The sequence below is a fragment of the Adiantum capillus-veneris genome, chromosome 18 (assembly GCF_014529385.1).
Source record: "Adiantum capillus-veneris isolate H3 chromosome 18, ASM1452938v2, whole genome shotgun sequence".
In the NCBI taxonomy this organism is placed as follows: domain Eukaryota; kingdom Viridiplantae; phylum Streptophyta; class Polypodiopsida; order Polypodiales; family Pteridaceae; genus Adiantum; species Adiantum capillus-veneris.
Window position 1 is genome coordinate 145,745,178 of NC_140948.1, and position 13,316 is coordinate 145,758,493.

Sequence of the window (13,316 nt, forward strand, 5' to 3'; positions counted from 1 at the left end):
AAGCTTGTGTGTAAACTCAAAAAAGTGTTATGGCTTGAGGCAAGGATCTAGGCAATGGTATCAAAAACTTGATACGCTTATGCAGTCTCATGGATATAAAAGGAGTCAAGAGGATCATTGCTTGTACGCAAAGAAGTTCAGTGATGGATCACTCATTCTTCTTGTGTTATCATTTGACAACATGCTTATAATTGGGAAGAACTCTCTAACTTTTGGGTCAAATTTTTGTTATGAAGAATTTAGGAGAAGGTAGTAACTTTCTTGGTATGTGTATCAAACATGACAAGTCAAAGGGAATCTTTAGTTGTTGCAAGAATCATATATACATAAGGTCTTGTGTAAAGACATGGGTCCTATGGGCATGGCCATTAGCACGACCGGACAATGTGTACGCTAGGGGGAGGCTATAAGATAGCACGGTTGGGTGGAGACTAGCACACGCATTACCACCGCCCTTTCATTGGCATCAGAGCTATTTTTGGGAGGAGACGAAAAGTGGATTGCATGTGCGTGCAACGCTCTGCTTCTCTCCCACGTTCTGTAGACAACGATGTCTGTGCTGTGCAGCAAAAGAAGACAAGCACGTGGACAGACAGTGTCCGTAAGCAACCGCCCCATATACGCCCTCCACTACGGGCGACCAAGGAAAACTCGACGGCACGAAGGCTCCGAAGGCTTTCGTTGGCTGCGCGCGTAGGAAGGCCCGCTTAACCCTTGCATGAAGGAGGGTTAAACCCACCCCTTGAGGGTAAGAGGCCAACACTTTACCATCAAGCTACTGACCCTTGTTGTGTATAACCAGGAAAAATAGCCTACTTGTGTTGAAAGGAAAAATAGAAGGAAAGGGAAAGCTTCAAACACTAAGGAAGTAGCTTCACCCTTTCTTTTCACTTCTTGGAGGAAGGCAAGTTTTCCTCCAAAAATTCTTTTTTCCTCAAGGAGGTAGCTTCAAAGTGAACAAAAGCCTTTACAAAAACGACGGGTTTTTCTAAAGAATGAACAAAGGTGTTCTTACAACGAACCACAAGTGAAGCCCTCAAATTCTCAGAAGGCGAGGTTCGCATGCAACGCAAATCGCGGAACATACAAAACACAAAGACTTCAATTTCTGTCGTTTTTTCTCTCTCTTTACATTAGTGTGTATTTACCATGGCTAGTGAGGATATCCCACCTACACACACGTTTGATTTTGAGCATGTAAATCAAAATCAGGGCACCACGGGTGTTGCTGACACTAATATGCATGATGATGATGATCTAGGAGATCATGGGCTTGTAGATATGGCTTCTTTCAAGACTTTGGAACATCACCAAAGCGTACTTGAAAGCAACCTCTCTGCACTCAATGCAAATGTTACCAATCTTACGGAGTTACTTGTAAAATTTATGAATTCACAGACGACTCAAGGAGCCACAAGTGGCACGGTTCAAGGAAACCAAGCTCGCACGACTCAAGGAGTCCAAGACAAGTGCTGCAGAAGATGCAGAAGGTAGCAATGCATTACTTAAGAATATCACCATTCCTGAATTTCAGGGGAAGAGTGTGATCGCAACAAGGATGCGGTCAATATGTTCTTACACAAATGGAGTGGTATTCATCGATTGAGACACACCCGGATATAAAGACGGCTGTGGAAACAAGTCTATCTCTTAAAGGCAAGGCCTATAAGTGGTGGATGACATTTTCAATAGATGCTCGTCCTCCGTCTTGGGTTGCGTTTCAAGCTTCTTTCTCCAAAGAGTTTTTCGACTCCAATGAAGAAGATAAGAATTGGTTAGCATGGGATGCATGCCACATGTCTTGGCTCTCTCTCACACAGTACCTTTCAAAGTATCGGGAAGTCATATTAAAACTAAAAGGTCTAGATGCATTTCAAAAGATACGGGGTTTTAATAAGGGTCTTGACAAAGACTATCGTCTTTATGTCAAGAACCAACATCCAAAACCTTTGGAAGAAGCCATCAATCAAGATAGATCTTTGTTCAGGATACCACCAGGTACGTATCCTACTACAAGATATCTCCAAAACTGCCTTTAGAACACGGTTCGGACATTTTGAATTTTTGGTTATGCCTTTTGGTCTAACCAATACTCCAGCTACATTTATGACACTCATGGATAGTGTCTTACATCCCTATCTTGGAAATTTTTTTGTGGTTTTCCTTGATGACATTCTCATTTACAGTAAGACTGGAGATGAACAGATAGAATACTTACGATTAGTGTTTGAACAACTACGAGCTCATGCATTGTATGCTAGACAAAGCAAGTGCAATTTCTTTAAAATAGAGATACATTATCTAAGTCATGTGATCTCTTATTATGGCATCAAGATGGACATTGACAAGGTCGCTGCCATTCTTTGATGGCCACATCCCAACACGGTTGAGGAGCTTCAAATATTTTTAGGCATGGCTGGATTTTATCGACAGTATATCCGTGACTATGCCAAAATTATTGTTCCTATGACGAATCAACTTAAAGAAAAAGGTAAGACCTTGGGAAGAAGCCCAAAAATGCGAACAACTCAAGGTAGCTATAGCCACTGCTCCCATCCTAGCAATCGTCGACCCACTTAAGCTGTTTGTGGTAGAGACTGATGCTAGTGATAAAGCCATTGGTGCGGTACTTCTCCATGAGGTAAGACCTATAGCCTTTGAAAGTAAAAAGTTAGATAGAGCTCAACATAATTATTTTGTTTATGAGAGAGATCTCTATGCCATAATTCACGCTTTACGAAAGTGGTGACACTATTTATATGGTGCCGAGTTTGAAGTATTTTTTGACCATGAGAGTATCAAATGGTTTACTACTCAAACATACTTGAAGGGCCATAAAGCTAGATGGGCAGAAATCCTTCAAGATTATGATTGTAAGCTATGATATCGCAAGGGGCGATATAATGTAGTAGCGAATGCACTAAGTCGGATGCCTCAGATTAATTCACTTGCTTTCATGAAACTAAAGAGTGGATTTTTAGAGTCATTACATGGCAAGTGTGCACAAGGTCAATCATATGCTAAAGTGTGGAGTGCAGTTTTAAAAAGGGATCCCTCACACTCACATGTCTCTGAACAACCAGATCAACATGTCTCTGCACTCGCAGATAAAAACTCCAAAACACAGAGCTCCACCCCTACTCAGGAAGAGCTTAAGCGATGGAAGAATTTTTCCATTGATGATGGCTACTTACTCCACAAGGTTGAGTATGTGTTCCAAAGGACTCAGACACTAGGTGCCAAATCTTATTTGAGTGTCACAATAGTCCAAGTGCTGGTCATCCAGGTATTCGTAAGATGTATGCCTTAGTTCGACGACAATTTTATTGGCCAGGCTCACATCATGATGTTCAAGAGTACGTACTAAACTGCCAACAGTGCCAAGTTAATAAGGCAGAGCGCCTCAAGGTAGGTGGCCTTTTACATCCTTTAGAGATTCCACAAGGTAAGTGGGAGAGTATCTCTATGGATTTTGTAGTAGGACTACCTACTACAAATCATGGCCATGATGCCATTTGGGTAATTGTAGACCGCCTCACAAAGATGGGTCGATTCATTCCCACTAAGACTACGGTTAAGACACTGAAATTAGCACAGCTATTTGTAGAGCATATATATAAACTCTACGGTCTTCCAGCTAGTATCATTAGTGAGAGAGATTGAAAGTTCGATAATCACTTCAGGAGAGCTGTGTTCCAAAAGTTGGAAACTAAACTTAATCTAAGTACGGATGATCATCCAGAAACGGATGGTCAAACAGAAATAGTTAATCAAGTACTAGAGGATATGCTACGAGCGTATGTTAGCAAGAAGCAAACCAATTGGGAAGACTTACCTATATTGGAACTTGCTTATAATAGTTCAAAGCATGTGACTACATGGTTTAGTCCATTTATGCTTTTGTATGGATTTCAACCTAGATCACCCGTTACGGTGGGGTTGGCTAAGGAGAAGATACATCAAGCGAAGGATTTTCTCCAAGACCATTTTAACATGCTTCGAGTTGCTCGACAAAATGTTAAGCAAGCTCAAGAACGATATAAGAAGTACGCAAATGAGCATCGTCGTCTTGCTACTTTCGAAGAAGGAGACAAGGTTTTCCTCAAAGTTTCGGAGCATTCAGAAAGTCTGAAGACGGGAAAAGTTGCTAAACTTTCACCACGCTATGGTGGACTATTTACCATTCTCAAACGTATAGGTCAAGTGGCCTATAAGTTAGCTCTTCCAGAGCACTCACGAGTTCATCCGGTTTTTCTTGTTAGCCATTTACAAAAACAGCTAGGACAGAATGATAATGTCATTGACACAGGTGTGTTAGTTGACCTTATCAAAGTGCCAAGCATTCCTCATGAGCCCAAAAAGATTTTGGATTCTCATGAGCTTCGCACCCGACATCATGTCAGACGACAGGTGTTGGTAAAATGGCCAGAGAGACCTGAAGAAGGTTCTACATGGGAGAATGTCTCCACACTTAAGAAACATTTTCCTACGTTCGTTTTCGAGGATGAAAACAATTCTCTAATGGGGGGGGGGTAATGTAAGGACACGGGTCCTATGGGCAAGGCCACCGACACGGTCGGACAGTGTGTACGCTAGGGGGAGGCTATAAGATAACACGGTTGGGTGGAGACTAGCACACACATTACCACCGCCCTTTCATCTTCCATCATTTTAATATGTGGTTTTGGTTGGGGGGAGGCTTAAGTACCGTAATGCTGGCATATGTGAAACTTTTCATGCCATACTTTATTGTTTCTAGATCTTTAAAACATCATTAAGGTGCATATGACACATAATAAGGAAGCCAAGTGCTTGTTCTTTAATACTGTTTCTTCTGGCAAAGATTCCATGGAGCCATATAGTATTATCTTTTCCCTACTGGGACATAGATTCCACAAAGGTCTCATTTTTTCATCTATCTTTAAATTATTAGTTCTCTAGCAAAGTGCTCACCAGGATATTTGCAAGATTTTGTAGCAAAGTGCTTCTACAAGCGTAGCTTTTGTTCTTATAGAAAAGTGCTCATTGAAATTTTGGTTGCAGATATAGAGGCCCTAATGATGGGTGTCAATTTTCATAGTCTTTTCTCCATTATGCTAAGTTCATTTTTAACTTAGGTAATCTAATTACTCAAATCTTTATGCAATTTTGGCAGTAAGAGATGACAAATTTGTATAAGATTGTCAAGCAGATAACAGTGTTCATATTTTCCAATCGCTTTCTAAGTGCAACATCAAGGATTCTCTATGACATTTATGAGGATGTGTAAGTACAATGTGTACTGATTGATGTTTATACTTTTATAAGCTCTATTGAAAATTTTATCAATACATGTACGAGGTGGTATCACATGTAACCTATGAATGCAATTCTTTGATTTATGTTCAAATCAAGATCTACTCTTAGTGCATTAGGACACTACGAGTTTGCAATTTTAGGTTTCTCTTTATTATATTCCGAATCACCTTTGGCTACTCAATTGCAGTCCTATTGGCAAAGATTTTTTGTGAAAAGGGATGTCAATTAAGATCTTGTGCGAACATCTTGGATCACAAAGTATAGTAGTATGGAGTGTGCAATAGAGGGATCTCATTATATCAGTACGATCACTTCACACATTCTCTTATTCTCTTTAGAAGAACAACACAAGTTTTGGGATTAAATTCACATGTGGAATGTAAATGTACCTATGGACTTTGACAATGTGCCAAACATTTTTTCATGGTTGTTGGGTTTTGTGGGCTTTGTCCTATGTTTTGTATGCTTCTTTGTGTGTACCCTCTCTAGTCTACTAGGATGCCAACGTGCGTGGCATCAGTCATGCGATAGACCATGTGATGGCATAATGATTACTTTTGACCTAAGATGATGATGTGTACGGTGAGGTTTCACCCCATGATGCACTAATGATGTCACTCTCTATGATGCCTACATAAGAGGCTTGTAATCTCTCTTTTCTAATGCATGATCTAGTTTTTTTAAAACTCCACATTGAATCTCTCTCTCTCTCTCTCTCTCTCTCTCTCTTTGAGTATACATACGCACACACACTATGCATGCTACACTCACTAGTCCACCCTAACTTTTTCAAGTGGTACCAAAGCTTGAAGGGGAATTAACCCTCTTAGTTATTATCAATAATCTCTAGTATTATCTTTCTCTAATTACTTGCAAACTAGTCAAGTTTCAGCATGTTCTTGGCAGCAACTACCCTTCTTGACTAGCTAGTGATTAGAAGGGTTTTGGTTTACATTTTACACTTAGGATTGTGCTTATTCCTCTCCTTAATCTTCTCATTTGCATCTTCTAGTAAGCTCAATAATTGAGCATGCATATTAATATTTAATTTTCAATTAAAGCTATTCTTGACATGTTTAACAATTTTGAATTGGCATCTTTTGCCAGCAATAAAATTGACTTCTTTGCACAAGTATTGCACTTGCATCCTCAATCAGCAAGGTGAATCTTGTGTAAAAGCACAATCCACACAATTGTTTTTTTCAGCTTGTGTAGGGTGAGTAGCTTCAACCCATAGTCATTGTATGTATTCATGAGCCAAAATAACGATTTGATTTTACTTGGAAGCATCTATGGCAACCAATTCTTAGTGCATATGTGCGGTGTATTTGTGGCATCGTCTAGTCAACAAGTAACTACTAACATAAGTAGTAATTGCACCAGCCTACGGGGCAGCATATCTTGTGCCAAAGGCATTCTTACCTTTTGAAATTTGGAAGCATTTGCAAATTCTTCTACACCACGCAAGCTTCTCGATAGAATCATAGCGTGCAAAGTCAACAAAATTTTTGGAAGCCACCACTTGGTCTCCGTAACCAATGCCAACATCTCCTAGTAGTAAAAGCAACACATGTGTGGGCCTATAAACACTGACGACTTCAGCCAATAGCTCATACAATAGAATAGGCAACAGATTTGGGCAACCTTTTTTTGTGTCAAGGAAAACTTGGCTTAATATATTTCATAGCAAGAGTCTTTAGGAAGGCATTCACACCCGATCCTTCAAGAATATTTTGGCACCTATTTTGCACCTCTTTTGGAGTCACTACCCATAGTGCTTGGATCAAAGAAAAGTATTCTATCCTGTTGAGATTTATTGAGAGCATCTTTGAGAGCATTTTTGATTGAAAAATTCTTCTATGCTCACTCATGAAGAGCATGATAATCTTGTATGATTTGAAACACGCACAAAGGGACTTAACTTTATTGTGTAAGGGTGTCATTGTTGTGTATGCCATACACCTTTCACATAGAAGAAGACCATCATCAAGGAGATGGATTTTAGCAACTGGCAGCATTAGTGGTCGCGAGAAAGATCAAAATAAATTTGAAGAAGAAGCGTAAAGATGCAACAAAAACCGCGTGACTTTGAGAGTGACATTTTCTACAGGTATTCTACCTTAACCTCTTGGAATTTATTCTTGTTGGAGATTGCTTGGTCTTGGTCTTGCATACATTTATTTTGAGGCAAGGTGGTTTGCAGATTGTCTCTTGGATTAGAGATGTGAGGTGTCTCTTGCATTAGGGATGTTTCTTGTCTCCAAGATTAGGGATGTTCTGTTGCTCTTGGATTGGACTGTGCTCTTTCATTATGTCACTAGTGATAGTCTAAACCCAAGGGGACTATTGACTAGCGATGGTCTAAGCCTCATGGCAATGTAGGACAAAACCAAAACCAAAAGTTAAAACGCACATTATCAACATGCCTTGCGTCATCAATCTCACATACTTATTAAGGCGCTACATAAATTTTTCGTAGTGTGCTAGCTAGCGCCTCCCAACCCTTTGTACCCTTCATGTAGTGGCATAAAAGACATATCCAACAGTTGCACCTACCGGCATCCCAACCCTTTGGTCATCAAATTGTTGTCCTCCAGGGAGTCAACCGCCTACGACAGATATAGCCAAGTGGCCACTCACCCACTCCCACCACAAGCTTTTTGTTGATGCAAATGTTAAAGTTAAAATATGCAAGGATGTCACACCCCGCAACCCCTCCTCTAGCCCTTTGCTCGTGTCCCCTAGTCACCTCAATAGTTTGAGATCTGTCAACAGTAACCCATGCTAGAATCCCCACCCAGTCACCTCCTTACACACCTACTCTCGCTGCTTCTACAAATGCATGAAACTTTTGCCGTATGTTTCATATGCTCCTTCATGTGTACCCTCTCTAGTCTACTAGCATGCCAATATGGCACGAATCATGTGATAAAGCATGCAATGGCATGTGATTACTTTCAAGTTAGGATGATGATGTATATGGTGAAGTTTCACCCCATGATGTACCAATGATGTCCTCTATGATACCTATATAAGAGGCTTGTAATCTCTCCTTTCTAATGCATAACCTAGTTTTATTTTGAGTCTACATGAGTCTCTCTCTCTCTCTCTCTCTCTCTCTCTCTCTCTCTCTCTCTCTCTCTTTGAACACACACACACACACACACACACACACACACACACACACACACACACACAAAATGAATGCTACACTCATTAATCCACCCTAACTCCTACATGTGTCATAGGCAAGTCCAACTACCAATCATTCACTTGCTTGATTTGCACAAGTGTGTAAGCATTCTAGTTTTTGGAAGGAATTGCTTCACAAGTTGAGCATTAAGTTTGCTCCGTTAGGGCATTTCATTTGATCTTCAAGCAACCCATACAAATTTGTTTTTCTTGAAGAAACATGAGACATGCAACTTGGAAATTATTATAGAGCAAGTTATGTAGAGCATGGGATAACACTCTTGTCCCTCAAATTGCTTAGGATACTATCATGCATTCAAATTTGAGGTTTTTTTGTCCATACAATAAAGATGTTATATTGACTTAGAAAAGAATTTACAATCAACCTCAAGCACTACATGTGCCTTGAGGGGGCAAAGATTTTAAAAGGGAGCTTTGTTCACATACATAGCATGATACAAACACAGAACTGCTAAGTATAACCTCCTGAGTAACAAATGCAACTAAGTGCATGTTTCCATTCTTTGACATTAGCGACTGTCCCTCTCTTTGATCCTACAACATACATGAGCTCAATGCTCTCACATAGAATATCATCAAAATGAGCTACAACATTCAAAGATGCAAAGGTTCCTGGCTTTCCAAATCTGTTCCAGACAACAAAATCCGGTGATTTGGTTGCATATCAAAATGGCTTGACTTTGCAATCTACTCCCTCCCAAGATCGAGTCATTTGTAAAGAAAATAATCTCCTAGGTCTTCCACACCCATTTGCCGATATTGGAGGTTTATGTCAAATGTTATTTTTTACTAAGTGTAAAGTCTAGTAGAGAACTTATTAAAATTTGTAAAAAGGTTAGAGGACGGCTTCTCTAGAGAGACAACATTAAATGTATCAATAGATTTGGAGGATTAGATTTTATAAGGCGAAATTGATGCATATAATTGTAACATCTCAAACAATTACTCTGTTTGAGGTGTCAGTTTAACATCTTTTACAAAATTTAGGATGGAACTTTTGCTTCCTAACATTTGGATAGGGTGAACAATGCTCACTTATCTCGATTTGTAGTCTAAATTTCTCAGTTGAAAATGAAAAATTCCAACTATAATTTGATTGGATCTTAATTTTCAAGGTCGAAGTTTGGGAATCATAGTCAATTTTTCCAAAAATCTTGGGTGTTTAATTTGTTTATCCTTATAAATTAAGGCCAAGAAATAGGTTTTTTTTAATAAAAAAAGTGGAGATGAGAGGTAAGATTTCCTCGATGATATAATGAGCTCTCTCTTGTACAACAAAAGGAGAGACGTGGACAAAAATCATAGTAACCTTCATCATTTTGATATGTGGGTGGGTGTTGACATATTTGCAATGAAGGCCCCCTCCTTTTCACAACTTATGTATAAGCCCAAAATAGTCCTATACAACTTGTAAAATTAGAAAGCAAGGTTCATACATACAAAATGGATCCGATGCGATTTGCTAGAGAAGTGGTGGGGCCTGTGGACACATAGGAGGAGAATCTTTGCATGCAAGCATTTTGCAATGTGACGTTAAATCATCTTTTTTGCACGTTCTTCATGGGCCCTTGGTCATCACAATGAGATTCCATATATCTACCTCATTTTATCCTTGGTTCCCTTTTCCTTACAATTGGTCAAACCCAAGCAGGGCTAGAAAAATACATTTTTCCTAACATATCAAAATAAGGGGAAACTTGAAATTCTCCCGGTTTTTTTAGGTCATAATTTGAAGCTTTTGCCGGTAATTACACTAAAACTTGTGTAAATTTGTCGGTTTTCTTTAAGGCAAGCTCAAAAATCTAACCGGGATTTTATAATTTCAGCCGGTTAAAATACACTAGACCCCGGTTTTTTTTTAACACTGAACCCAAGCTATGTTTCTTGCCATGACATGGGTTCTCAAGAAAAATGTGTACCATCCATCCCCCATTTACCTCTAAACACAAAAAGTGCACTAATAAGATTAATCTCCCTCTCTGCATGCCTCCCTGCCCCTCTTTCTCTCCCCTCAACCTGTCTCCTCGTCGCTTTTTCAACCCATGGAAGGGATCTCCCCAGATTCCTTATGATTAAGCAGCTCAAACAAAATTGGCACGACCTACTCGAACTAGTGGGAGATAACAACTTGATAGTCAAGAAAACATACTATAACAAGTTTGATCTAATGATGAGGGTTGAACTTCATGATGTTGCCCCATGTGGAGCTCGCTGCGAAGCATATTCGATTGTGGATTCTGAAAGCTTCACAATCTAACACTTCAATAACTTAAAAATCTCTATCAAGTAGCTATTCATGGGTTCTCTTTCAAGGACTCAAGGTTGTGTAAGCCTACTGAAGACAGGGAAATATGCCCAAATGGAACCTAAGTACATGACCTTACTAATTCGGCTACCAAAAAAATCTTTCCTTGGCATGCTTGAAGCTTAGATTTCTAATTGCCACCATAAATACTGTAGTAAATAGCTAGGCTAAAAAACCTGCAAGAGGCAAGGCAAAAAGGGTTCTTCTAGAGGAAGGGATATCTATGTCTATCTGCAAAACTTAGTTGAAAATAAGACCCCTTGAAGAATTTATAACTGTGGACTGATCTAGAACAATACATAACATCTTGTAATAAGTAAAGCCAACGAGTAGGAATGGTTTCTCTGTTAAGCAGATAACTTGTAATCCTTTGACCCTCAAGGCTCAATCTGAGCTCGAGTATTGGTGTATATTTTTGTTCTTAATACTATCCACTCACAATTGTGAGTTTTGCAAAAAAAAAAAAAAAAGAATTTATAACTGTAGATTATATAATGTCCATGAACCTGAAAGTATAGAACTTTTCACAAAAAATTGGCACTTTACGATTTGAAAATCTATCTCCCAAAACGGCAAAAATTCAAAAAGTTTGGGTTGATCTTTTGACTAATAATTTTTGTAAAATAGCCAAATAATCCTTTTTTAGGGCAATGCTCACATAGTGGTGATCTATATTGATATCAATTAAAAAATTAATATTACAATCTCATGCATAACAAATGCCATGACCCAAAGGATTAAGAGAGGAGCCACGACAATGAGTGACACAAGAGAAAAGGAAGGGGGGAGGGGGTTTGGGTTTAAGGGGATCGACGGCTCGGAAGTCCAAAGCGGGATCCCGAGGCAAAACGAAACTTGGACAAAGCAAAAAGTCGCACCATCCATCGCTCGGTTTTGAACTTAGGACCTCACAGCTCGAGTTTTGTAACTCATGGGCTAGCCATTTCACCCGCGCACACATGTTGTACCCATGTGCAATTTTACAACCCTTTATTATTAACTTATAGGCGTTGTCCGGGTTTAATTTGTGGTCGGGTTTAATTCGGGCCGGGTTTAGTTTTCAAGTGTGCATCGACGACTGCAATCTCTTCGAATTTTGTGCGCGAACTTCCTTGCCCTCGATCCCCTTACGTCCCCCTCTTTAATGTTGTGTGTTACTTAGTCATGAAGGGAGAGGAGGAACGGTGTTCAAGGGGCTATATAGGGAGCTTGTACCTGACAACTTAAAATCAATATGCATGGCTGACAAGGGAGCTACCCTACCAAAATGAAACTATGGCACAAAGACGACAAAGAAATACCATCATTTTTTTTTTTTGGGGGGGGAGTGGGGGGGGAGGTTCGACCTCCATTACCATACAAGGGAAATCAATTGATCCAACTTGATCTGGACAGAGTCAGATCCGAGTTGGGAACAACAAACATCAGGAATTGAGCTTTTGAGAGGAGCCCTGCACCTTCCAATCTCAAACTAGGCTGAAGTAGAGCCCGATCATGCGAGCTATTGTGGAGAGCCCAATCTCATCTCAATCCTCCACCTGGATGTATGACAAATAGCGTCCTCACTCGAGACAAACCCTACTTTTTCTAAAAAGTCTTATCTAGTCAAACAATTCTATAGGACCTTTGAAAATAGCTGTGCTATAGACAATCCCCTCCTTTTTCCTTGGCATAGGGACAGACTCTAAGAGGAATATGGTGCATTTCTCCAATCCATGACTAGCATTTTTTGGTTGAAAAGTGCCTTTCCTCTCCTTTACCCCTTCCCCCTCCTTTTGGGGGTTGACCTTGCATCTATGGAGCTTATATATGTGAGGAGGATCCGCTAGGACACATCCCCAACTTATCCCTTGTCTCAATTCACACTTTCAAAGAGCTTGTGGCATTAAACTTGACCCATCCCATGTCGTTTCTAGGCCATTATCAAGGCATCTTCCTTGATTCTATCTAATTGGCCCAATTTTAGAATTGGACAGATTGTTTTAGAATTGACGAGATTTACTCGTCCCAGAAAAATAAATAAATTTGTTTCTAGCATTTCGAGCAATGCTCTAGCTTGGAAGGTTTTTACATTGAATTTATCTAAGTTTTGTAGGTTTTCTCACCTTCAAATTTAAAATTCAGTTCAAAATTTGTTGGTTGGATCACACTAAACCTAGGCATTTTTTGAGCCACTGATATTGAGTGGTCTTTGGATGTTCCATATGAGATTTCATGTGAAAAAGAAGTGATTTATCTAGTTGTTTGGAAGTTGGATGGATGATTAGAAAGCCGATTTCTTTTGGAGGATATGATTACTATTTAAGGAAGTAGGGAAACGTCCATAAGGAGAGAAAAGCACTACCTAATCGATCTTAGGCTAGGTTGAGACGACCCCGATGGAAGTTGGTACATGTCACAAGTTCCTCCATGCCTCTTGTTCACAAGAAATACAGGTAATTTGTTTTCAAAAATGATGAGATGCATCACATCCAATAGGTGATTGCCTAGTCGTAATGCA